General features: G+C 38.9%; 1 protein-coding gene across 1 annotated transcript in view; it reads left to right on the forward strand.

Moving 5' to 3' along the window:
* The window catches only part of LOC127420192 (zinc finger protein 850-like), a 296,445-nt gene that overhangs the window by 193,599 nt on the left and 75,541 nt on the right, over positions 1–27,305 (forward strand). The gene's annotated exons all lie outside the window — the stretch shown is intronic.

Consider the following 27,305-nt stretch of genomic DNA (forward strand, 5'->3'; position numbering starts at 1 on the left):
ACCACAGCAGAGAAACAACAGAGTGCTGAAGATGATGATTTTATTCCTTTTGGTATGTTTCTTATTATTTTGTGTGATTGGTTCACAAGTGGATCTAGTTGCCTCTTTGTCCACAAGTGTCTTATTTCAGGATGGCATACATCAGTCATTACATCAGTGTAGTACAGCATGATTAAAAAGTGCAAAAACGTAAGAAAAAGGAAGTGCTAAAAAATGGCGCACCATGTCTTTTAATTAGGAGGCCAAGCACCAAAGGTGCTCTAACCCTAATGTTTTTGTACTGATTTTTTTCTTCTTATTATTATTCTTTTTTTCTGCCTTAAAAGTGTCTGTGCAGCAAAAACCACAAGTCCTAGATACACCAAACTTAGTGCCACTTTTGTTTTTTTACCTCAATTGACAAATGGAAAAAGAAAAGCAGCTTGGCAAATGCTTTTTATTTTGTTACATTTAACTACAATATAAAACATCAATTAAATAAACATTTTAAAGAGATAGTTCATTCAAAAATGAAAATTCTCTCATGATTTACTCACCTTCATGCCATCCCAGATGTGTATGACTTACTTCTGCAGAACACAAAGATTTTAAGAAGAATATCTCAGCTCTGTAACTCCATAAAATGCAAGTGGATTGTGATCAGCACTAAAGCTCCCAAAAAAAAAGCACAGACAATCGTTGTAAAAGTAATCCATATGACTCCAGTGGTTAATCTCTTCTAAAGCAATACAATCACTTTGGGTGAGAAACAGAACAATATTTAAATCCTTTTCACTATAATTGTTTACTTCCGATCGAGAGGACTCTGTTCACGCATTGGTTCACGCGCTGACATGTGAAGCTTGTAAACACTTTCACTTGTAAACAAATCAAGCTACACTTCCAGTTGTATCGCATCAGTTCTCCCGTGAACATGCCAATGCAGTTACGTCATACTATCTGTCTTTGCTGCTGATATGAGATGGAAAGAAAAGAGGATTCGGTAATAGGTGGATTCGAACCAGCGTCATGAGCAGAATCAACACCACTAACCAACGTGCTACTGATCACAGCATTAGAGTTTCTAGGAGTGACCAAGATGCCGAGACGCCTCGCTGGAGAAAATGCCTGCCTCACTCCCAGCCACCAATCACCGTGAGAACAACCAACGTTTACTTTCAGTTATTATAACTCACTCCCTTTAGACATTTTATTTCCACGTTTAAAATACTTTGTGAACATTTATTAAAATAAAGTGTGTGTCTTCTATGACATGAAATGGATATGAAAGAGTTGAATCAGAAAAAAACTATTGGAACATGGATGTGTCTTGACGTCCTCTACAGATACAGTGACCATAGTATCACCATGGTATTCTGTAGTAAAATAATTGTAACCACAAGATTAAACATGGTTACTATATTAACACCATATTACTGAAGTAACACATTTGTTAATTGCGTCAAATCTCTGTTTTCCACAAAAAACTACAATAATACTGTAGTAAAACTACATTTCTATTAATTTTTTAAGTATTGTTATAAGTAGTATTAAAGAAAATATTAAGAGTGGAGAAGGGAAATAGAATGGGAAACAATATTTGACAAATGTGGAATTTGTAGATTTCTGTGTTGCCAATTGACTATTGGGGTGCGAATAGCCGCACTGTGTGCAGGTGCCCTTTACACCTGGGTGAAAAATAATCAATGTTATTCAGCTTTGGGGCAACATAGGTTAATAGCAAATATTAACTACTAATAAAATACTAGACAGATAACGAATAACAAAGAATGTAATCTACAGTTTTGAATTGCATAGCATTTCTGCTTATTACATGTCATGTAAAACTCAAACGCATGTATTGAGACAAATATTATACAAATAATACTTCCAGTCTAATTCATGGAATAGAAAATTGCGATTCTTATTAAAAATATTTTGCAATATTTAATTTGATGCTTCCATGAAGAATAATTCTGTTCACCTTTTCTTTAATCTGTTCCTGTTTGAAAACAGAAAATATGGGCTTGCCCATCGGCACATTAAAAGAAATCAAAGGTTTAGAGTCTTGACAGGTTTTGGTAGTTACAACCAGTGTTGGGGGTAATGCGATAAAAGTAACACGCGTCATGTAATCAGATTACTTTTTTAGAGTAAAGTAACAATATTTTTTATTTTAGACCATAATATCTGAGTTACTTTTTAAATAAAATAACATGTTGCTTTTGTACACCTCTACTGTCCCTGTATTGTGAGATATCCGGAGTAAAAATGTGCCAACTTCGGGAGGAAGCGTAGTGCATGATTGGCATTGTTGTTCTATAGAGTGTGAGGACAGAGACTATTTAGCAGAGACAAGTCACTTCTGTTTAAATGAATGGGAGAAATTGGAGTGCCCAACCAAGAAGCTCTAGCACCCAACAGTCAATGGATGTAGAAAGGAAGTCCCACCTTACAGGTAAAAGAGCCGATTACCTTTTAGATACAGGCATCGCCTGTCAATCAACTCGCTAACGCGCATGCGCATTTCGTGTTTTAGGGTAAAATGAGGCCAACATTCTGTTGAGTGAAACACGGTTGATTCATGTGTTAATACACACTGCATTAAAAAATCAGTAAACACGTTTAGGCAGAGGGATTATGAGACTAGTCTTCCACTGGCCACGACATGATACACAGGGTGAAATACTCGTTCAATTCACTGACTTAGGCAGCCGAACTGCTCTGTGAGACAGCTCACCGTAAGTAGGAGAATAGGATGAGAAAAGCTGACTCTGGATCAGTGGCTCAGAGCAACGTTCTACATCGATTGTGTATGCAGCGAAAACGTCTCAATTTCTAAAAAGATTCTACATTTGTGTTTTATAATAAACATGTAGTTTAATTCATGAAACAAACCGATTTTATGACATTTTGGTAGCATTAAAAATGATTCCATTCAAGTTGTATCAACATGCGCCTTTGAAGTTGTGGCGTCTGTACTCGCTGTGAATCAACTCAAAACAAGCGTGCACTGAGATGACTTAAGTGAAAAATATTCATTTATTCATCAGACTATACTGGAAGCACTGTATACACTATATTGCCAAAAGTATTCGCTCATCTGCCTTTAGACACATATGAACTTAAGTGACATCCCATTCTTAATCCATAGGGTTTAATATGACGTCGGCCCACCCTTTGCAGCTATAACAGCTTCAACTCTACTGGGAAGGCTTTCCACAAGGTTTAGGAGTGTGTTTATGGGAATTTTTGACCATTCTTCCAGAAGTGCATTTGTGAGGTCAGACACTGATGTTGGACGAGAAGGCCTGGCTCGCAGTCTTTGCTCTAATTCATCCCAAAGGTGCTCTATCGTGTTGAGGTCAGGACTCTGTGCAGGCCAGTCAAGTTCTTTCACACCAAACTCGCTCATCCATGTCTTTATGGACCTTGCTTTGTGCACTGGTGCGCAGTCATGTTGGAACAGGAAGGGGCCATCCCCAAACTATTCCCACAAAGTTGGGAGCATGGAATTGTCCAAAATCTCTTGGTATGCTGAAGCATTCAGAGTTCCTTTCACTGGAACTAAGAGGCTCCTGAAAAACAACCCCACACCATAATCCCCCCTCCACCAAACTTCACAGTTGGCACAATGCAGTCAGACAAGTACCGTTCTCCTGGCAACCGCCAAACCCAGACTCGTCCATCAGATTGCCAGATGGAGAAGCGTGATTCGTCACTCCAGAGAACGCGTCTCCACTGCTCTAGAGTCCAGTGGCGGCGTGCTTTACACCACTGCATCCGACGCTTTGCATTGCACTTGGTGATGTATGGCTTGGATGCAGCTGCTCGGCAATGGAAACCCATTCCATGAAGCTCTCTATGCACTGTTCTTGAGCTAATCTGAAGGCCACATGAACTTTGGAGGTCTGTAGCGATTGACTCTGCAGAAAGTAGGCGACCTCTGCGCACTATGCGCCTCAGCATCCGCTGACCCCGCTCTGTCATTTTACGTGGCCTACCACTTCGTGGCAGAGTTGCTGTCATTCCCAATCGCTTCCACTTTGTTATAATACCACTGACAGTTGACTGTGGAATATTTAGTAGCGAGGAAATTTCACGACTGGACTTGTTGCACAGGTGGCATCCTATCACAGTATCACGCTGGAATTCACTGAGCTCCTGAGAGCGGCCCATTCTTTCACAAATGTTTGTAGAAGCAGTCTGCATGCCTAGGTGCTTCATTTTATACACCTGTGGCCATGGAAGTGATTGGAACACCTGAATTCAATTATTTGGATGGGTGAGCGAATACTTTTGGCAATATAGTGTATTTTGTGCTGTAGATTCAACAGAGCTGGCTCATAAGAGTCATTCATTTGTGTTCAACCTCATGTTGTCTTTCTGTGACTGAGGCTAACATTCAATCTAAATAACCATAATCATGAAATGTAGTTACTGTATTAACTTAAATTGGTGTAATATATACAAAAATATTATAAATATGTACTTTTTGCACATGCTTGTTGTTTTCTGCTATTAAATTAGGGTTCAATTTAATTTCTTTTTTTTTGTACATTTGTCCCTCTTATTGTGTTTTAGACCTGATGGAGGTGAACGAGGAAATTCAAGAGCTGAATGAAGTGGAGGAAAAATTTCAGAAACTTCATAATTTCAAAACTTTAGAAAATTATTTGAGGTGCTCAAAGACTAAAAAGAATTGCCCACCAAAAAATTCTCGAAGAACTGCCAAAAATACTTTCATCTGCTCTCAGTGTGGAAAGAATTTCACATATAAAAGTCACCTTAATACACACATGAGAGTTCACACAGGAGAGAGACCTTACTCGTGCCATCAGTGTGGAAAAAGTTTCACATCTGTAGGCCATTTGAAAGATCATCTCCGCTGTCACTCTGGAGAAAGGCCATTTGAATGTGATCAGTGTGGTAAAACGTTTGTTGTGGATACAAACTTAAGAATACACCTGGAAACTCACTCAAATGAGAAGCCTTACAAGTGTTCTTTTTGTGGAAAGAGTTTTGCACACCCGTCCTATTTTAAAGAGCACCAGAAAATTCATACCGGCACGAGCGCTCGTGTGTGTTTTGAATGTGGGAAGATCTTTATTACAGCCAGCGACTTCAAACGGCACCAAAGAATTCATACTGGAGAGAAACCTTACAAGTGCTCACACTGTGGAAAGTGTTTCACCCGGTCGGAAGATCTGAAAAGACACAAAAGAATTCATACTGGAGAGAAACCTTACAAGTGCTCACACTGTGGAAAGAGATTCACTCAGTCAGAACACCTGAAAAAACACAAGAGAATCCATACTGGAGAGAAACTTTACAAGTGCTCATACTGTGAAAAGAGTTTTACTCAGCCACAAACCCTGAAAATACATGAGAGAATTCATACGGGAGAAAAACTTTACAAGTGCTCACACTGTGAAAAGAGTTTCACTCAGTCACAAAACCTGAAAATACATGAGAGAATTCATACTGGAGAAAAACCTTTCCAATGCTCTTCGTGTGGTAAGAGTTTCAGCCAATTAGGTAATCTACATAGACATAGAAAGAATTGCCCAAGTAGTCATAGTGAGCAAAATAATCTCCGCTGTCACTCTGGAGAAAGACCATTTGAATGTGATAAGTGTGGTAAAACATTTGTTTTGGAGATAATGCTAAGAATACACTTGAAAACTCACACAAATGAGAAGCCTTACAAATGTTCTTTTTGTGAAAAGAGTTTTGCAGACTTGTCCTATTTTAAAGAGCATCAGAAAATACATACTGGTGTGAGCACTCATATGTGCTTTGAATGTGGGAAGATTTTTATTAGAGCCGGCGACTTGAAACGGCACCAAAGAATTCATACTGGAGAGAAACCTTACAAGTGCTCACACTGTGAAAAGAGTTTCACTCTGTCACAACACCTGAAAAAACACAACAGAATCCATACTGGATAAAAACCTTGCAAGTGCTCACACTGTGGAAAGACTTTCACTCAGTCACAAACCCTGAAAATACATGAGAGAATTCATACTGGAGAGAAACCATACCAATGCTCTTCATGTGGGAAGAGTTTCAGCCAATTAAGTAACCTACATACACATGGAAATAATTCCCTAAGTAGTAGAGGTCTGCAGCGGTCTTAAAATCAAACCCGACCCATACCCGAGACCGTGTGGCCCGACCCTACCCAGCCCGAATGATACAGTCAGATTTTAAGCCCAAACCCGACCCGAACCTGAAATTGCTTAATATCTAATTTCTTCTCCTAGCAAGTGTTGCAATAGTCTATATTTTATGTAAGCATATAGGCAACATTTGTAACAGTACTGAAACAGTAAACATACAGAGTTTTAAGAAGGCAAAGCAGCCCCTCAATACACTAGAGCAGAAGGGAAAAAAGCATTGATTTACCGTTTATTTGCTGAAAATTCACTTGGTGCAAAACAATTTGGAATAATATGAAACACTGCAACATCCCACTCTGTGCAGCCTGAACTTGTTTAGAATGTTGAATCTTTGTGACAACTGCTCTGAAAACAATCTAGACGCAGCGCAAAGAATGAAACAGCACAGGTGTCTCAACAGGCATTTTTGACAGTTTGAAGTTCTTTTTAAATTGACATGGTGTTTAAAATATGCCGGTCCTGCGCGAGACACTGAATTAAAAGCAAATGTCAAAGACATTCGTCCAGCATGTGTTTAAACAATGGCAAAACAGAACAGACATGTGTCTGTGAGAGCGCATGCGCGAAACAAGTTTGGTAAGCCATTACAAACCCAAATCTGAAGTCCTACCTGAAGAACTGACCCAAACCCGGCCCGAAACCCACCGGGTTCTCGGGTCCCATCAGGCCCGGGTCGGGTTGCAGACCTCTACCAAGTAGTCACAGTGAGCAAAAATTCTCTTCAGGCCCCTCGATATCAATTAAATAGTTTGAAATTAACACTTCAGCATCATTTATTTACCCTCATGCCATCTCAAATTTGAATGACTTTATTTTTTCGTGTGGAACACAAAGTATTTTGATGGAGATATGATGTAAATCAATCCATCCAATGGAAGTGAATGGGGACAAAATTTTCAAGCTCCAAAGTGACAAAAGCAGCATCAGGGTAATCCATTGGGACTCCAGTGGTTTAATCCATGTTTTAGAAATGATGCGATCAGTTTTGTGTGAGAACAGGCCAAAATATAACTTCTTTTTAACTATAAATCTTGACATTGCAGTCTCTAGGCACACTCATGATTTCAAGCTCGATTACACTTCCTAAGCACTTCATGTATGTGCGTAGAGCACTATGAAGTGTAATCGAGCTTGAAATCATGATCGCCAAGGAGACTGCAGATGTCAAGATTTATAGTGAAAATGGAATTGTACTTTGGTCTGTTACCCAAAACAGAGCTTGAATCGAGATTGTGATCTTTGAATGATTAATTGTGCAGCTCTATTGGCAGCTAATCTTGCACTCCAACAGCTCTTATAAGTTGCCAGTATGGTGTCCTGCATCTGCAAAACCCCTTCCCCCATTTTAATGATGATTAGATAAATAATACAATGTTTTGTTAAACTTTATTTCAACTGTATATTGTCTTGCCTGCTGTGTGTTTACATACTTCTGATGTCATTATTAAAGCCCATCATTCATAATTTGAGGTTGTGTCTAGTGTTTGATTAGAATTGACTTAAATTAGTGTTGAGCCTCATGTACTCAGATAGGAGACAAAGGCAGGCCTGCATACAGTCATAAAGCCTGACTGTGGCCTGTAGGAACAGTCAAGGCCTGATAACACAAACGGTGCCAAAATCAAACAAAGGGAGTCCAAACAGACCCATCAAGCCTTGCTCACTTTACACCTATGTATGAAATTCTGAAGGATCGAACTCTCAACTCCTTTTGGATGAAACGCACGACAGAACATGCCCTTCAACCATGACATCATCAAGATTATAATACCTTGGAGATCCTTCTAAGCTTTGCTTCCAGCGACAGTATACACCACATCTAGTTGCAGCCCTGCTGCTCCCAGGTGTGGCCTCGTTGCTCAAGGAAGTAACGTACATACCTGAACTTTGGCCATACAATCTCAATCTCACTAGATGAACTGAGGTTTCTCTGTGTTCCACCGAGCACGCTAACGGGTCTGAAGGAGACCGCCGAGCAATCTGCGTCTCACCATATTTCCTGCAGAAGTAAAGAAACAAGATTTCTCTTCCTTCAACCGAGTCGACTTCGCCGATATCTCCACCAACCCCCAGAGAATCAGCCACCGTACCGCCCACCAACAGAGCGAGGAAACCACCTCCCGTCACCACCCGAGCTCCTTGGAACTGAGTCAAGAGTCAAATGACGGATGAACACACATTCTACCCACGTCCTCACGCGACTCAAGTAAGAGGTTTATGTCTGGGCAGAGATAGATTATTATAGTGTGTTATACTTGTGTATCAAGTAGGGTTGCAGCGGTATACCGGTTTCACAGTATACCATGGTATGAAAATTGACAGTTTTCATTCCATGTACATTTGCTTATCTACGGTATGGATAAAAGAAATGCAACTGGACTGAGAATCTCACCTGCGCGTGCGCATCTCCTTTCCTCCTCGACTGCCTGTCAGACTCGTCAACTTGCGCCACACACACATGCAGCAGAGAGAACGTCAGAGAGAGGCGAGGCAAGGGGGTCTGACATGAGTGTGTGTGTGAGTTAAAGCGCTGTTTCTCAACTGGGTGTTTCTCAATTGTGTAATACAGTATACCGTGAAACCGTGACATTTTCTAAGATGGTTATCGTACCGTGAAAATCTCATACCGTTGCAACCCTAGTATCAAAGCTATTGCTTGTATAGTCTACGGACCGCCGAGTCCGCTCGTTGATGCTAATAATACTCGAGGTGTCAAATCAAATCACTTTATTGTCACTCAACCATACAAGTGCAACAGTGGGTGAAAGTCTTGGGTGCAGTTCCAAGCAACATAGCAGTCATGACGTCGATGAGACATTATATCAGTTTACAATAACATCAGATTACACAACACAGTAACTTTATTGTATTATTGTAACTTTCCGTTAACACGAATGGGCTGTTTATGCATTTCCACCATTGCAGGTGAGACCGGCACACTGAGTTTATCCATTAAAGAACCAACGACCACGGCAGATGGATTACGAGCTGTTCACCGTGTCTCTGAGTGATAAAACTAATGGTTGCCTTCTTTCCCAAGAAACCTGCTTCAGTGCCGTCACTCTGTTCTTTCTCTCTCGTACTAAATGCACACACACATGACCCCTCACAAAACATACCCGCACACACATTTGGTGAGCAGATAACTTGCCGATAGAGCCCAGCCTTGTCCCTAAGTTATTATACCAGCGGAGACATGCGTTAAACGGGCAGACGCCATTAACCAGTCTCTCCACCCACATTCGCGGCCACATTCTCTGGCTGGAAACCTTGCGTGATGTACTCTACACGAGAGCCACGTCCACCATTTGTGCCCTCCTTCTCTCCTTACACACACACACACACACACCTACCCTCCTCATGTTTTATAGGATTATTTGTTACCATATCTAATCATGTTACCGTTTTGTTTGTAGTTGGAAGTCGGAAGTTTATTGAATGCATTGTATTGATTATTATTTTATATTACTGCATCAATAAACTTTGTTATACTTTAAAGAGAAGTGTTTTGGGATTGTTCTGCATGCACCTGTGCTAAGGGCTGGCAGGAGTATGTCAGTGCTCGGATTCAAGCCTTCATTGTTTTCCTTTTGAATATCGATGTTCTCTGGACGTCGACTTTCCTAAGAGAACAATCTTATTGTGAGACTGCTATACTGTTACAACCTATACAGAATGTTTTCTAATAGTTATATTTAGGTTTTATTTGACCATAAGCTAAAAAACATACTGCAGAGAGGCTTTTGTGGGACAACCAAATAAGAACTTAACATTCTCTAATGGTTATTTTTAGGCCTTAATTTTTTGTTCCTCCTTTTGCATTATTTTTCATGTTTCATTCATTTTCATAAACGTTGCAGAGAGGTTGTTAGACAACAATGACTGACATTATTGCAGTACAGTAATTAAATAGATGTAGAAATAAAGATCACAGTGTGTATGGGATTTGAACGGATAGCCTACAAGAATCATGATACGTGCCTTCTATCTCTGGCTCGCTGACAGATATTAATTTATCGATTTACTTAATAAATAATTACTTCTAGGTGTGAGATTGCATATATATGTTATTGATTTGATAAATATCTAACTCATGAAAACGAAAATATATATTTTTTTTATGTATATTTTTGTTTATTGACTACAAATGAAGAGAAATAGAGATGTCTCTGTTAAACTGTTCATTTTAGTAGTAAGATATTAATTTTATATTGGCATAGTTAAGGTTAATTAAATGTTTATTCAATTGTAATGTCTATCAATCATTTTCTGACTTAAAAACACTGTGCTGAAGTCATATTTGGAAGGATTTGCTTCATATCTGCACATTAATATCCGGTGCTGAAATAGTGTTTTAATAAACCCAAAATCAAGGCTCAGTTTTCAGTGTGGTGTTGACATGACTTCAACAGTGTTATTAATTAAATTAATTGAATTGTTTTATAAGTATTCAAAAGGGTTTTGACTACAAATGACAAAACATTTTCATATGTCTTTTTGTGACTTTTATTATATAAGACAATAATACAACAAAAATAGTTTCTAAAACTACTAAAATGACACTTTTAATTATAATTCATCTGCATTCTTTCTCTCCAATGTGAATTATTACTAGTCAAAACTGAACTTCAAGATTAACTTTGCGAGTTTTTCAGGTTAAATCAGTTTGTGTGATTCACTCCAGTCCAGTAGATGACGGAAACACACCGGGAGTTGTTCTGCAAACCGACATAAAACACGAGAATAAACAAGAGCTGCTGCCAGTTTAAACACTCAGGTAAGTGTTTAATGTGTTTGATATCATTTTATGTGTTTATGTGGGATGCACATCAAGATCTGTGTTGATGTGTATTTTTCTGTGCATGTTGTTTTTATGGCCATAAACAAAGCTTATTATCTCAGCATGGAGCTTTGTTTTGTGACAGACGCTTGAAAATATTCAGTTTCAGGAAAAACAAGCAGAAATCTGAGAATATCATGTTTCATTTCTGATATATGAACTCTTTAAATAAAGCAGCTGATTGTAAAGGAGTTCAATGTACGTGATAATATATTGGACAGTTTATAGCCTTGGTTTAACTATGGGTGTAGTAGTAAAACATTAGTTACTACAGTTTTAATACAGTAAAATCATGGTTATTTCTCTGTAAAAATAAACCAAACTCAAAGCACACATTTTATACCATCACAACAGATCTGGGCCTCGTTTCCCAATAACGATTGATCTCAGCGGTCAAGATGTTTTCTACGAGCGATTTTACGAACCTTCTTTATTTTTTAGGTGCGTTTCCCAAAACTGCTCTTAACATGAAGAGGACGCGCTTGATGTCGCTGTCCATAAGCGGGAAGTGCTGAAATGTGACCGTATAGTGCTGCTCGCCATTGCAACTTTAAAAACGTTTGTAATTTTCCTCGCCTGGAAATATTTTACAAATATTTTCTTAAATGTACAGCTTAATTCACCACATAAGTGCATTTTGTTTTGCAATCGTTTTGTGCAGAACCATATATTTCATTTACAATCACTGCTTCGTTCATCAGATGTGCATTTTGATATTTCGTTTTCAAAATTTGCTCTGTGGGTCGAGATGAAAGCTTCCAGGATCAGTGAAGACAGCGGATGCCCTGTGTATGGTCCTGCTAATGATAAGCATTAATTAAATATAACGAGGTTCACCGTGTTATTGCGGAGCGCAAAATAAAGAGACATTCACCAATCAAAGGGAGATTTGCTCTTTACTCCCAAATGTGATAAATTACAGCTATCCAACACAGTCAGTGTCAGCAGCCATGTCACCCTGCAGCTCTCGCCTGGTTGCCCACTAAAGCTAAGCAGGGTTGAGCCTGGCCAGTACCTGGGTGGGAGACCTCCTGGGAAAACTAAGGTTGCTGCTGAAAGTGGTATTAGGGAGTGGTATTTCTGTGTGGGTCCTAATGCCCCAGTTTAGTGACGGGGACACTATACTGTAAAAAAACACCGTCTTTTGATGAGAGGTTAAACCGAGATCCTGACTCGCTGTGGTCATTAAAAATCCCAGGGCAATTCTTGTAAAGTGTACGGGTATAACCCCAGTGCCCTGGCCAAATTCTCCCCATTGGCCCTTTCTATCATGGCCTCCTAATAATCCCCATCCCTGAATTGGCTTCATCATTCTACTCTTTCCTCTCCACCAATAGCGGGTGTGTGATGGGCGTTCTGGCGCACTATGGCTGCCGTCGCATCATCCAGGTGGATGCTGTACACTGGTGGGGGGGTGAGGAGATTCCCCCTATACTATGTAAAGCGCTTTGAGCGCTATATAAATGTGAGGAATTATTATTATAATTACACAACATGTGCAGTACTACACAACACGTGGTGTGGGCGAGAGTGCCCTTAGGTGTCAGAGAGGAAGAGGAGCCAGTATAATGTACGGATGATTTTCATGCACTGCAGCAAGTTATTGACTTTTTTTCCTTCTCTCACTGATTGTAATTTTTACAGTTCTCTGCAACAATCTTTGATTTTTGTTTACTTTTGTTTACTTCTTAATTTATCTGTTCATCTAATATTAACTTACCATTTTCTGCATTTATTATTATTATTAGAAATAAAAAATAAAATGTATGTATACTGACATTAAATGTATCAGGTGTAATTTCGCATTTATCCTGCAGGTGTCTGCATAAGTCTATGTCCTTACGATGTTCTTAGCGCTGTACGATTACTCCAGAGCACTCGTTAATCTACGAGAATTTTCAAGTACAACTTAAATTATGATGCTTTTGGGAAACGGGCCATAAAATTAAGATGAATTGTAAGCTGGATTTTACAATCTACTTGGACTTACGATGCTTTTGAGAAACGAGGCCCTGATCTTGTGTGTAATAATATAATAATCTTTTTGACTTTGATGAATCTTAGTCCATTATAATGATGATGTTTTTGTGTTCAGATTATCATGAGAGAGCGGGCGGATATGATCTGCTGTAAATCAGTAGGAACTGATCTGTCCATGCTGGATATTGATGATTTCATCACAGAAATCTCTCAGCTGAAGAAAGAGGTGACGTCACTGAAGACAAAACTGATGGAGAGAGAGGACAGGTTACAGGTTAAACATTCATTTCATCCTTAAAGTTGAGATTGTAAGCTTTCAAATGATGTGATATGATGAACGGTACAGATGTGATTGTGTTGTGTTTGTCAGGAGCTGGAAAAGGTTTCCTGTCAATCTTCAGTGTGTGTGACTGATGGGACCTCCACAGAATGTCAGGATTCAGTGTGGAGCGGCAGAGATCAGTCCACACCACAGCGACTGCTGGACAAACTCTCTGAACAGAGATCCAGAGACACACAGGACTCACAGCTCACTTTACTCTGTTCTACTGATGGTAATCAGGGTGATCAAACCTCCACAGAGTCTCTGACTTCTGTCTGTAACACTGGAGAACAGCAGATGCTGCAGACACCAGTGAAGATGTGTTCAGTGAAGCTGCTGGACTGCAGAAACCTGATGAAGACGAGAGGAGAAACCACAGAAGAGGAACAGCAGATGATGCAGACACCAGTGAAGACTGAAGTGAAGCAGGAGGAGATAAAAGAAGAAATCACAGCAGAGGAACAACAGAGAAATGAGGATTTTATTTCTTCAGGTATGTTTCTTTCTGTAATGGTTAACATTTTTATGACAATTGCCTGTCATGTCAGAATCTGTTACCGGATGATTTTTATCAATCAAAAGTTTAGATCTGCTTTGAGTGCCCCGTGACAAATATATGATCACATATAAGGCTGTAGAGATTTTTGTAAACCGTCTATATCGCGGTACGTAAATATACGTGTTTGCGACGTTCCTCCAGGCTGCATGTGAAACTGATAGCGAGAATCAAACATTCTGTTTTCATCTTTCACAATGCGGGAGGACTCCAAATCAAGTCAATCTCAGGAGAAGAAATGTAATTTATGCATTTAAAGGTGCCATTTTCTCACATTCATGAATGAAAGCTCTCTTTCTAATGTAGCGTGGGGGGAGAGAGAGTGCAAACGGTCAGTGCTAAATAAAGTTATAAACAGAGTGCAAAATGTTTTGTGATTGAATCACAAAAAAAAAACATACAGAGGCAGTCAAAAATGGATGTTACCACATCACATTTGAGGTGTAAACGCTGTCCTGAATAGGGATACCTGGATCGGTATCGGCTCTGATACTGAAGCTTTTAGACGGATCGGGTGTTGGTCCGACGAGCCCGATCCAAATCCGATACTGTGTGTTAGTCATGTTCGTTACTGTCAAGCTCCAAAAATGACATAAAAGAACCATAAAAACACCATTAAAGCAGTTCATATGACTCGTGCATTTAATTCAAAGCCACTTGAAGACGTGCGATAGCTCTGTGAATCACAAAAGGCTGTGTTTAATAAGTAAATATATAGTATGCGCAGCGCCAGCGCGTTAGTGAACGGTGCTGCTCTGTTGACACAAACTCACGCACAGGCTGGTGATGCACTCGCGGATATTTTTATCCTTCACAGCGGTGTGCAATATTTGAGCACTACTCAAGAACAGCATCTCAGATGTAGATGCTCAATAGTTCGGTTCACTTATTATATGCATTTAGAACGGCACCAGAGGAGCATTTTACCAGAATTTGAATAAGAAGCGAATTAAACTACTGTGAACTTGTCTACAAACAGACACATACAGGATTCCTGGAGAGTTCAGAATGTCAAAATAAAAGCGTGAGGATTTAAAAAGTGCACGATTTAAATATATTACTGTTGTATTTCAAATGAATAGTCAATCATAATAATATTAATAACAATTTATTATTATTGTCATCATTAGTATTTGTTTACAATTTATAACAATATTTAAGTTGAATAAGTTGTAAAAAATGAATGAAAAGTGAGCTGATGTCTTACAACTAAATTGAACAAAAAAAAAAAAAGAGATCTGAATCCTTTAAAGTCCAGATGCAAGTTGAAACATTTTTAGAAAAAAAAAAAAAAAGGCAAAAATAAAACACTGGTTTCTTTTCTACTGAAGACATGAAGACTGGAATTACTGTTAATTTTGCTGCTACATTATCCAGTAAACTAGTTAATAATAAAGTGTTTCTTAATGAGCTATACATTTATATTGAAGTAATGTGTAGTTAGAGGTTTGTGTTTCTTTACATATTAAAGAGTACTCCCAATTAGTTCCACACAATAATATAAAGATATTCTAAACTGATTATGAAAAAAAACAACACTGGTATCGGCTTGGGATCGGTATTGGCCGATACTGAGATTTCCGATATCGGAATCAGATCGGAAGAGAAACACAGAGAGAGAAGTGATCGCACTGAGTAAATTCCCTCAGGAATTATTAAATAAATGACACCTTAGTCAACCGTACATTTGTATCTAGTAGGCTATACAATAGTTGCCAAAAAGGTTTGCGGTGTCCAGTAGAAGGCTAAATTCAGAGGGGTTTGCTCCAGAATAATAATAATAATAAAAAAATGATGTTCGATTACAGAGAAGCCTTTTTTTTTTTTTTTTTTTTTTTTTGGATTGAAAAAGGATGCATAGAAAATTAAATGGGTTTTATTATTATTTTAATACATTTGTACTGATTGAGAGTTTTTTTTTTTTTTTTTACATGACAGTTTTAGGCTACTTTTGACATTGTTTTAAATAAAAATAGAAACTTTTTGAATCACTTTTCATCTAAATAAATGTAAATGTAGACTATATGCCTATATCTTCATGTATATCTTTATCAGCTAAAACTTCAAAGAATATCACTATATAATTTTTTGCTTATCGCCCACCCCATCACATGTATACTTTTTTTTTTGTTTTTTTTTTGTTTGCTGATTTTCCGAAAGAAAAAACTATACTGAAATATATACTATTACTGTGATATCAAATGATATAGATTTGTGGTCATATCGCCCACCACTAATCACATACAGATGTGCTCAAAAGTTTTGCTTTGTCTTTGTCTTTTATTTAAGGATAGTGATCATATGAAGCCATTTATCATCACATAGTTGTTTGGCTCCTTTTTAAATCATAATGATAACAGAAATCACCCAAATGGCCCTGATCAAAAGTTTACATACTCTTGAATGTTTGGTCTTGTTACAGACACACAAGGTGACACACACAGGTTTAAATGGCAATTCAAGGTTAATTTCCCACACCTGTGGCTTTTTAAATTGCAATTAGTGTCTGTGTATAAATAGTCAATGAGTGTGTTAGCTCTCACGTGGATGCACTGAGCAGGCTAGATACTGAGCCATGGGGAGCAGAAAAGAACTGTCAAAAGACCTGCGTAACAAGGTAATGGAACTTTATAAAGATAGAAAAGGACATAAAAAGATATCCAAAGCCTTGAAATGCCAGTCAGTACTGTTCAATCTCTTGTAAAGAAGTGGAAAATTTGGGGATCTCTTGATACCAAGCCACGGTCAGGTAGACAAAGAAAGATTTCAGCCACTGCCAGAAGAATTGTTCGGGATACAAAGAAAAACCCACAGGTAACCTCAGGAGAAATACAGGCTGCTCTGGAAAAAGAAGGTGTGGTTGTTTCAAGGAGCACAATACGACGATACTTGAACAAAAATGAGCTGCATGGTCGAGTTGCCAGAAAGAAGCCTTTACTGCGCCAATGCTACAAAAAAGCCCAGACAAAACCTTGATACGCCTCACAGCTTCTGGCACACTGTAATTTGGAGTGACGAGACCAAAATAGAGCTTTATGGTCACAACCATAAGCGCTATGTTTGGAGAGGGGTCAACAAGGCCTGTAGTGAAAAGAATACCATTCCCACTGTGAAGCATGGTGGTGGCTCACTGATGTTTTGGGGGTGTGTGAGCTCTAAAGGCACGGGGAATCTTGTGAAAATTGATGGCAAGATGAATGCAGCATGTTATCAGAAAATACCGGCAGACAGTTTGCATTCTTCTGCATGAAAGCTGCACATGGGACACTCTTGGACTTTCCAGCACGACAGTGACCCTAAGCACAAGGCCAAGTTGACCCTCCAGTGGTTACAGCAGAAAAAGTTTAAGGTTCTGGAGTGGCCATCACAGTCTCCTGACCTTAATATCATCGAGCCACTCTTGGGAGATCTCAAACGTGCGGTTCATGCAAGACAACCAAAGACTTTGCATGACCTGGAGGCATTTTGCCAAGACAAATGGGCAGCTATACCACCTGCAGGAATTTGGGGCCTCATAGACAACTATTACAAAAGACTGCACGCTATCATCGATGCTAAAGGGGGCAATATACAGTATTAACCCTCTGGGGTCGACGGACGCACCGGCGCATCCTGCTGGATTTTTTCCTCATAACAGCGGAAACAACTTAAAATACTCCGTCATTTTTGGGCATACAGATAAGTGTAAGACATCATTAGAGACTATAAAGAGTCTACTTTTATTTGTGTACACTCACAATAACAACAAAACCTTGTGATTTTGTAAAATAAAGAAAATAAACAGGGTGCGCTTTCAGCCGTCTCTGTCTCCGTGAGCATCTTTCTGAAACACTTCACAAAAATGAACTGAAATGTAATCTGTATTAAACCTTTATATTATAACCAAGCGATGTACAGTTTCTACTAGCTCAGTTAATTATCGCTAATGTGATCACAGCCACCAGCAGAGCACGCTATTCATATGGTAATGTGCTGAGGTGATCAATGCAAATGCTAAACGCCCCCAACAATGCCTTAAAAAACATCGTTCATTCACTTTTCTGCGCGTTTGGAAGATGGCACGCTACACAAGTGAGGAAGCTCCTGGATAGTGACGAAGCGTTCACATTTTCCTCAGAAGAAGAGCGGGAGGCCGACGAGGAACATTTGCATTTTGAAGAGCGAATTGATCCAGCCGAGGATACAGTTTCGGATGAGTAAGTCATTTAGTTTTACTTACATATTAGTTGACATGCTATTTTATATAAACATGAACATATTTTACTAGTTGGATTATTTCCAGACTTGCCAGCCAGGATTCAAAGTATTGAAATTTGAAATATGTCCTAATAGGCAAGTTTTAGTTACATTTAAATGTTCTTTCGGCTAAAGCAGGTATTTAAATTGTATGCTGTATGATATAAATATGACATGTAATATGATATAGAAATAATATGAATGTTTAGATTATATTTTAACTAGTGTTTATGCTGCCTCATTATCATCAATGAAGCTTGTGCTTGCAAATATTTGTTCATGTGTAAATGTGTAAAATGTGTTGTAAATATGCCCATATTAGAAAATCAGCATATTAGAATGATTTCTGAAGGATCATGTGACACTGAAGACTGCAGTAATGATGCTGGAAATTCAGCTTTGATCACAGGAATAAATTGCATTTTACAATATATTCAAATAGAAAACAGTTATTTTAAATTGTAAAAATATTTCACAATATCACTGTTTTTGCTGTATTTTGGATCAAATAAATGCAGCCTTGGTGAGCAGAAGAGACTTCTTTTAAAAACATTAAAAAATCTTACAGATCTATAGACTTTTAAACGGTAGTGTAGGTCTAAAGTTAAGTCTTTATGTAAAGAAAATGTATAGTCAGATTACTTTTTTTTACTTAAACTTGATTTTGTGAATAAGCTACAAACAATACATTCAATCATTAAGTCTCCTCACATTCATTCTCTCTCAGGGGAGGGGTCTTTGTCTCCTCAGGTGTGAATCACATCAGTATTCATGATCATCCACGCCTCCTCGCATATGGCCTTTCTAACACTAAAAGTGTCTTACAAAAGTTAAATGACTATATTGTTTTGTATGAATGAGTGATCAGGATGGTTTAATATCATTTTTGTAGCAAAAACTCTAGGCTACAAGATCCAGTTCTCAAAAGTCTTGTGAACAAATGTTTAGTATGTGATATGTGGCCTTATTTCAGTGACTTAAAATTTGTGTTTTTTCAAAAACCATGCATAAATGTTATTTTCTCAAAAATACAAATGTACATACATGTAGTTCACATATTATTGTAGCCCAGTTTGTGCTGAATACAGTGTTATCACACTTTAGCCATTAATATGTTTTTAAGCAACTGAAAAAAGCACAAATGTCAAGGCATGTCAAAACTTCTCCAGGGCCCAAAACACCCTCAGACCCCAGAGGAATAAGAACTAAGGGTATGAAGACTTTTGAACAGGGGTCATTTCATTTTTTTTATTGTTGCCATGTTTTGTTTTATGATTGTGCCATTCTGTTATAACCTACAGTTGAATATGAATCCCATTTTCATCAAAAATGGTACATATATTACCAATTCTCCAAGGGTATGCAAACTTTTGAGCACAACTGTATATATTGTATGAAGTGATCATCCCGATGCCCTGTTCCCCTCAAAGACTTTACCTAATAAAATGGTTATTTTGAAGTCACTTTTTAAATAATTGTTATTAATAATTCTGTTTTTAACAATCCTGCTGAATGGCTGTCAGGGTTTTCCCTTTAAAAGTGTCCTGTGAAGACAATATTTATGCTGTTTCAAACGCAGTACAAATTGATGTGCTAAAACATTGACCACCTGCTTAATATGCTGTTGGTCCTCCGCATGCCGCCAAAACAGCGTGACCCGCTGAGGCATGGACTCTACAAGTCCCCTGAAAGTGTCCTGTGGTATCTAGCACCAAGACATTAGCAGCAGATCCTTCAAGTCCTGTATGTTGCAAGGTGGAGCCGAAGTGGATTGAACTGGTTCGTCCAGTACATCCCACAGATGCTCAATCTGATTGAGATCTGGGGAATTTTGAGGCCAGGGCAACACCTTGAACTTTTCATCATGTTCCTTAAACCATTCCCGACAATGTGTGCAGTGTGGCAGGGTGCATTACCCTGCTGAAATAGGCCACTCCCATCAGGGTATACCATTACCATGAAGGGGTGTACCTGGACTGCAACTATGTTTAGGTAGGTGGCACATGTCAAACTGACATCCACATGAATGGCCAGACCGAGGGTTTTCCAGCAGAACATTTCCCAGAGCATCACACTCCCTCCACCTTTTTTTCATCTTCCCACAGTGCATCCTGGTGCCATCACTTCCCCAGGTAAACGACACACACATACACGGCAGTCCACGTGCTGTAAAAGAAAACGGGACTCATTGAACCAGGCGACCTTCTTCCACTGCTCCAAGGTCAAGTTCCGACACTCGCATGCCCATGGTAGGCGCTTTCGACAGTGGTCATCATGGGCACTCTGACCGGTCTGCGGCTACGCAGCCCCATACTCAGCAGGGTGCGATGCACTGTGTGTTGTGACACATTCCTGCCATAACCATCATTAACATTTTCTGTGACTTGTGCCACAGTGGACCTTCTGTCGGTTCGGACCAGACGGGATAGCCTTCATTGCCCTCATGCATCAATGAGCCTTGGGTGCCCAACACCCTGTTGCTGGTTTGTGGTTTGTCCCTCCTCAGACCACTGTCGGTAGATACTCTGCTGACTGGGAGCACCCCACAAGCCTTGCTGTTTCAGAGAGGCTCTTACACAGTCGTCTGGCCATAACAATTTGGCCCTTGTCAAAGTCACTCAGGTCTTTACTCCTGCCCATTTCTCCTGCATTCAACACGTTGACAAAGAGAACTGATTGTTTGCTTACCATCTAATCTACCCAGACCTTGACATGTGGCCTTGTTAGGAGATGATCAATGTTATTTGCTTCACCTATGCATAGTCATAATGTTTCAGCTCATCAGTGTATGTCCTCTTGCCGCACACAAAGAATGGTGAAGAAAACATGAAAATCGACCTGACTGTTCAGACTGAAATGCATTAACAAAAATCTGATTTTAATCTGATTTCAAGTCGTATGTGGTTTGGATCAGGTTTGCAAAAATTGGATTTTCTGTGTTTTTATCCTGTTCAGACTAAAAACCTAAAAAGTTTTGATGCTGATTGGCCAAAAAATCTGGATTACACAAGGTCCTTGAAATTTAGCTTAAATTTCTTTTCTTTATATAAATCTATTTATTTTAAGCTCTGCAATACCTTAATTAGCTTGTTTTGTTGAAAGGTATTTAAAATGCTTGAAATATAAATGGACTATATTTGTTTAGTTAGCATGCCTGAGAAAACAATATTAATTTTCCTCACATCTTTTTTTCTCTTTTTTTGTGGAGTTTTCCCCTTTTTTCACCCAATTTGGAATGCCCAATTCCCAGTGCGCTTTTAAGTCCTCGTAGTCGCGTAGTGATTCGCCTCAGTCCAGGTGGCGGAGGATGAATCCCAGTTGCCTCCGCGTCTGAGACCATCAATCCATGCATCTTATCACGTGGCTTGTTGAGGGCATCTTTGATGATATTTGCAATATCCACAGCAGGTGAATTTCCAAAATGTAGGACTGAACACTGCCTGATTGCACCTGATTTGTTAGGTTTAGTGGTTGGGTTGTTGTTTCTCCGGCCAATCATCAGGTAACACGTTCAGATGAATATTACTAAATGGCTTAATGCATTAATTACTCTTCTCCTGCCATACTACGTTTAGAAATCTACCTGTGGAGGATATCACAAAAATGTGTGGAAAAATAATATTTGTTTCAAAGGCATGCTAAAGGCCTAGAAATAGTCCCAGACACCACCCATGATTGGAGGGGGCCATCTCACCGACGTGAAAAGCTACCAGCAGAAGCTAGTTTTTTTCCCCCTGTGATATTTAGGGGTGGGAAAAAAACAGGCGCCTCTGTGTTGTTGCTGAATGACGATGTGGATACACAGCCCTCTAAAATGCTTTTTTTGCAAATTCAAGACGATTGGATTCAAAACACAATTAAATTTGATTCGATTAACAATTCGACTGCATTTTTTAAAATGCTTTTATAGTATTCTTTAAATTGTCCCCTAATGTGTCTTAAGCAAGAAAAAGACAAAATACTTAAGATTGTTTATTGCACTAAAAGTAACTTGAAAGAAAACACATTAAATACATGTACATACAGACTTCTTGAAATACAATGTGTAATGCAGTGTGTCAATATTTTAATATTTTAGAGCCGAGCATAACTAGAAAAGTATTCCATATTTCACCATATTTTTAAGATTGTATTAATAAGCATGACTTTTCCAGTTTGGAAATCCCAAATTTAAAATTCCTTAATATTTCTAGGTTTTCTGTGACCATGGTGACCCTGAATCAGAAAACGAATCCAAATATTAAAACATTAAAGTAACATCATCTGACTACATTCAGCAGTTTAAATCAATGATTGACCAACACTAACGATTCTCAATTCAAAAATCAAATTTTAAGATCAGTGCATATGAACTGGCAGGACTAGTAGTCAATGTATCGAGAAAACAAGTGAACCGTTACATCCCTAGCTAGGTGACAAATAATAGACACTGCCTAGTACATTTTCACATTTCACTTGCCAATGATTGAGTTGTGTAGTGGCGAAGAAGTTTATCACCGAGATCCAACTGCGTGTTGTTGAATGAATGCCCATTCCCTGAAATATGTGTCCATCATAGATCAAATCCGCGCAGTCCATTTTTATTGAATAATGTCCCTTTTAATATTAGTTTTTCACAGGCAGTTGTTGATCATGAAGTAAAAAAGAAACATTCGTTTTTACCTGACATTGCATGGATGCGGTGAAGAAACTGTGCAACTCTTCTCTCGAATCACATCAGATGCTCGCTACTGTTTTTTTTAAAGAGACAGTACCATTTTAGTGCTTGTTATACAATTGTATGTAAACTCAATGTAAACACTGGTAAATTGTACAAATTATTTAGAAGAGTGACAGCTCATATCATTAATGTATAAGCAATTTTATGACATCATATTAATTGATAGAATGTGGAAATTATTCATTTTAAAAAGCTAAAGTGTGATTTTATAATAATTGCAAAAATTATAAATTAAAATATAAACTTTTACATATTATAAATATATAGCATGCTAATTTTCCTGGCTGGTTACATATTTTCTACATTTGTTAATAGTCTGTTCATGCAGTGTTGGATTAACTGTAATTATTAGTTTCTGACTAGTAAATACCATTCACATTACTCAATGCAAGTTGGACATGAGTTTTCACACATGTATGAAGTTCTTGAAAATAATAGGTTAATTATAAATGATTAGTGGTTGTTTTTGTTCTGCCATTATATTAGGGTTCAATTTGATTTCTTTTTACATCTGTTCCTGTTGAATTGATTTTTGTCAATTTACTGTGTTCATTATAGAGCTGATGGAAGTGAAAGAGGAACATCAAGAGCTGAATGAAGTGGAGAAGAAATTTCAGTATCAGAAACATCATGATTTAATAACTGTTGAAGAATCTTTGAGTTGCTCAAAGACTAGAATGATTTTCTCACTAAAAAAGCCTCAAAGAGCAGCCACATTTTTTTTCACCTGCTCTCCGTGTGGAAAGAGTTTCACATGTAAAAGCCAGCTTAATAAACACATGAGAGTTCATACTGGAGAAAAGCCTTTCACGTGCCATCAGTGTGGGAAAAGTTTAGCAGATGCAGACCATCTCAAAGATAATCTCTGCTGTCACTCTGGAGAAAGATCATTTGAATGTGATATATGTGGTAAAACATTCGTTTTGGATTCATGCCTAAAGCGACATCTGAAAGTGCACTTAAAAGAGAAGACTTACAAGTGTTCTATTTGTGGAAAGAGTTTTGCAGACCTGTCCTATTTTAAAGAGCATCAGAAAGTACATACCGGCGTGAGGGCTCTCATGTGCTTTGAATGTGGGAAGACCTTTACAACAGCCGGTATCTTAAATCGGCACCAAAAAATTCATACTGGAGAGAAACCATACAAGTGCTCACACTGTGGAAAGAGTTTCAATCTGTCACACAACCTGAAAACTCATGAGAGAATCCATACTGGAGAGAAACCTCACAAGTGTTCACACTGTGAAAAGAGATTCTCTCAGTCACAAAGCCTGATAAAACATGAGAGAATTCATACTGGAGAAAAACCTTACAAGTGCTCACACTGTGGAAAGAGTTTCACTCAGTCAGAAAGCCTGATAAAACATGAGAGAATTCATACTGGAGAAAAACCATACACGTGCTCACACTGTGGAAAGAGTTTTAACCAATCTGCTCATCTACAGCAACATCTAAAAAAGTATTGCCCAAGTAGTCACAGTGAGCAAAAATGATCTTCATGTGCAGCAGTACCAAGTAGATTGTTTCATATTAACCCAAAGATGCAGCGTCTCTCAAAAAAGCAGCATCATCTGAAGGCAACAGTTTACATCGGTTTTTCCGTGTTCTAGATCGCTCCGCGAGCAGACTAGTTTTCCTCGACAATCGGACAGTTCTCGTCTGTGCGCATTGTTGCCATTTGCACTTAAAAGTGTATCACAAAGCAGTCGTGGTGCTCAGGTGTTGCCCGTGTCAGTATTTGCTTGTGGTCAAAAGAGTATACTTTGAAAGGCTGAGCGCTAGGGCTGGGCGATATATCGAATATTAATGATATAATCGAGATAATTTTGCTGACGATGTAAAATTGACCAATGTCGTGAATATCACGATGATTTTAATGTGCTTTCATTTGGCCATTATGTTTAATAAAGAGCGCATCAGTAGACTAATTTCACGATCCTTCAGGGCTGCGCAATTAATCAAAATATCATCAAAATGGCAAGTTGGTCATATGTGATTATTAATCCACAAAAGGCTGTGATTTAAAGATAAATAAACATGCTCTGTGTGTGATTCAGAACATACAGTGCATCCGGAAAGTATTCACAGCGCTTCACTTTTTCCACATTTTGTTATGTTACAGCCTTATTCCAAAATGGATTAAATTCATTATTTTCCTCAAAATTCTACAAACAATACCCCATAATGACAACGTGAAAGAAGTTTGTTTGAAATCTTTGCAAATTTATTAAAAATAAAAACCAAAAAAAATCACATGTACATAAGTATTCACAGCCTTTGCCATGACACTCAAAATTGAGCTCAGGTGCATCCTGTTTCCACTGATCATCCTTGAGATGTTTCTACAACTTGATTGGAGTCCACCTGTGGTAAATTCAGTTGATTGGACATGATTTGGAAAGGCACACACCTGTCTGTATAAGGTCCCACAGTTAACAGTGCATGTCAGAGCACAAACCAAGCCATGAAGTCCAAGGAATTGTCTGTAGACCTCTGAGACAGGATTGTATCGAGGCACAGATCTGGGGAAGGGTACAGAAAAATGTCTGCAGCATTGAAGGTCCCAATGAGCACAGTGGCCTCCATCATCCGTAAATGGAAGAAGTTTGGAACCACCAGGACTCTTCCTAGAGCTGGCCGCCTGACCAAACTGAGCGATCAGGGGAGAAGGGCCTTAGTCAGGGAGGTGACCAAGAACCCGATGGTCATTCTGACAGAGCTCCAGCATTTCTCTGTGGAGAGAGGAGAACCTTCCAGAAGAACAACCATCTCTGCAGCACTCCACCAATCAGGTCTATATGGTAGAGTGGCCAGACGGAAGCCACTCCTCAGTAAAAGGCACATGACAGCCCGCCTGGAGTTTGCCAAAAGGCACCTGAAGGACTCTCAGACCATGAGAAACAAAGATTGAACTCTTTGGCCTGAATGGCAAGCGTCATGTCTGGAGGAAACCAGGCACCGCTCATCACCTGGCCAATACCATCCCTACAGTGAAGCATGGTGGTGGCAGCATCATGCTGTGGGGATGTTTTTCAGTGGCAGGAACTGGGAGACTAGTCAGGATCGAGGAAAAGATGAATGCAGCAATGTACAGAGACATCCTTGATAAAAACCTGCTCCAGAGCACTCTGGACCTCAGACTGGGGCGAAGGATCATCTTCCAACAGGACAACGAACTAAGTACACAGCCAAGATAACAAAGGAGTGGCTTCGGGACAACTCTGTGAATGTCCTTGAGTGGCCCAGCCAGAGCCCAGACTTGAACCCGACTGAACATCTCTGGAGAGATCTGAAAATGGCTGTGCACCGACGCTCCCCATCCAACCTGATGGAGCTTGAGAGGTCCTGCAAAGAAGAATGGGAGAAACTGCCCAAAAATAGCAAAGGCTGTGAGCAAAGACTATGAATACTTATGTACATGTGATTTTTTTCGTTTTTTTATTTTTAATAAATTTGCAGAGATTTCAAACAAATTTTTTCATGTTGTCATTATGGGGTATTGTTTGTAGAATTTTGAGGAAAATAATGAATTTAATCCATTTTGGAATAAGGCTGTAACATAACAAAATGTGGAAAAAGTGAAGCACTGTGAATACTTTCTGGATGCACTGTACCAGTGATGTGCTGATCTGTGTGCATGGCAGCGCTCTCCGATCAGTTCACGTGCATTGTGAAATCAAAGTAATGCAGGTTCAAGCATTCGCGCAGTTCCAAACATTATATATATTTAAAGATGAGTTCAGCAAAATAACAACGGCATGCTCATGAACTGCTTTTAATTTTAAACAACATAAGCGTTAATTATAAGTATTAGATGATAGCAACATATGTGCTGCAGGGATGTACTTGAGGAATTGAGAATGGGCGTGAGCACACCTAGTTGCTGCGAGTTCCGCAGCTCGTGCTCCTTTCTTGTCGAATTGCATAGAAAAATGCAAACAAATGTATCCCCGCTCAAGAAATACATCCAATGAGGTGCGGATGCAATCTTTGTTAATTAAAATATAATGTTGCATTTGGGCGGATTAGAACCCTACGCATCTTATGCACGGGACGAATTAGTTTCCACTAGACTCCTACTACTGGCGCTGATTGATGTACTTCTCCACTAACTTATAATATCTCATGACCAACAGTAGCACACATAGAGATGAAGTTATCAAATGTATTATGTGAAATATTTATTTTAGAGATTGAATTGATCATCATGAATGATTTGTATCAAAACAGACAGTTTAAAAATAATCTTTTACTAGCGCTCTCTGTTGCTGTGTGACTTCAAATGTTGTGTATAATCTGTAGAATTGCAGAATGTCGCAAGATTGACGAAAGAGGGATCCCTTCTAGACACGACCCCTTTTCTGTGTCGAAATAAAAGCTCCTTGTGAAGTTGAAGTAAATATGACAGCACTTTCGGTGTCAAAATAAAAGCCCCAGGTGAAGGTGAAGTAAACAGGACAGAAATATATTACTTTTGTAAAACGTAAATC

This window comes from Myxocyprinus asiaticus, chromosome 29, assembly GCF_019703515.2.
Source record: "Myxocyprinus asiaticus isolate MX2 ecotype Aquarium Trade chromosome 29, UBuf_Myxa_2, whole genome shotgun sequence".
In the NCBI taxonomy this organism is placed as follows: domain Eukaryota; kingdom Metazoa; phylum Chordata; class Actinopteri; order Cypriniformes; family Catostomidae; genus Myxocyprinus; species Myxocyprinus asiaticus.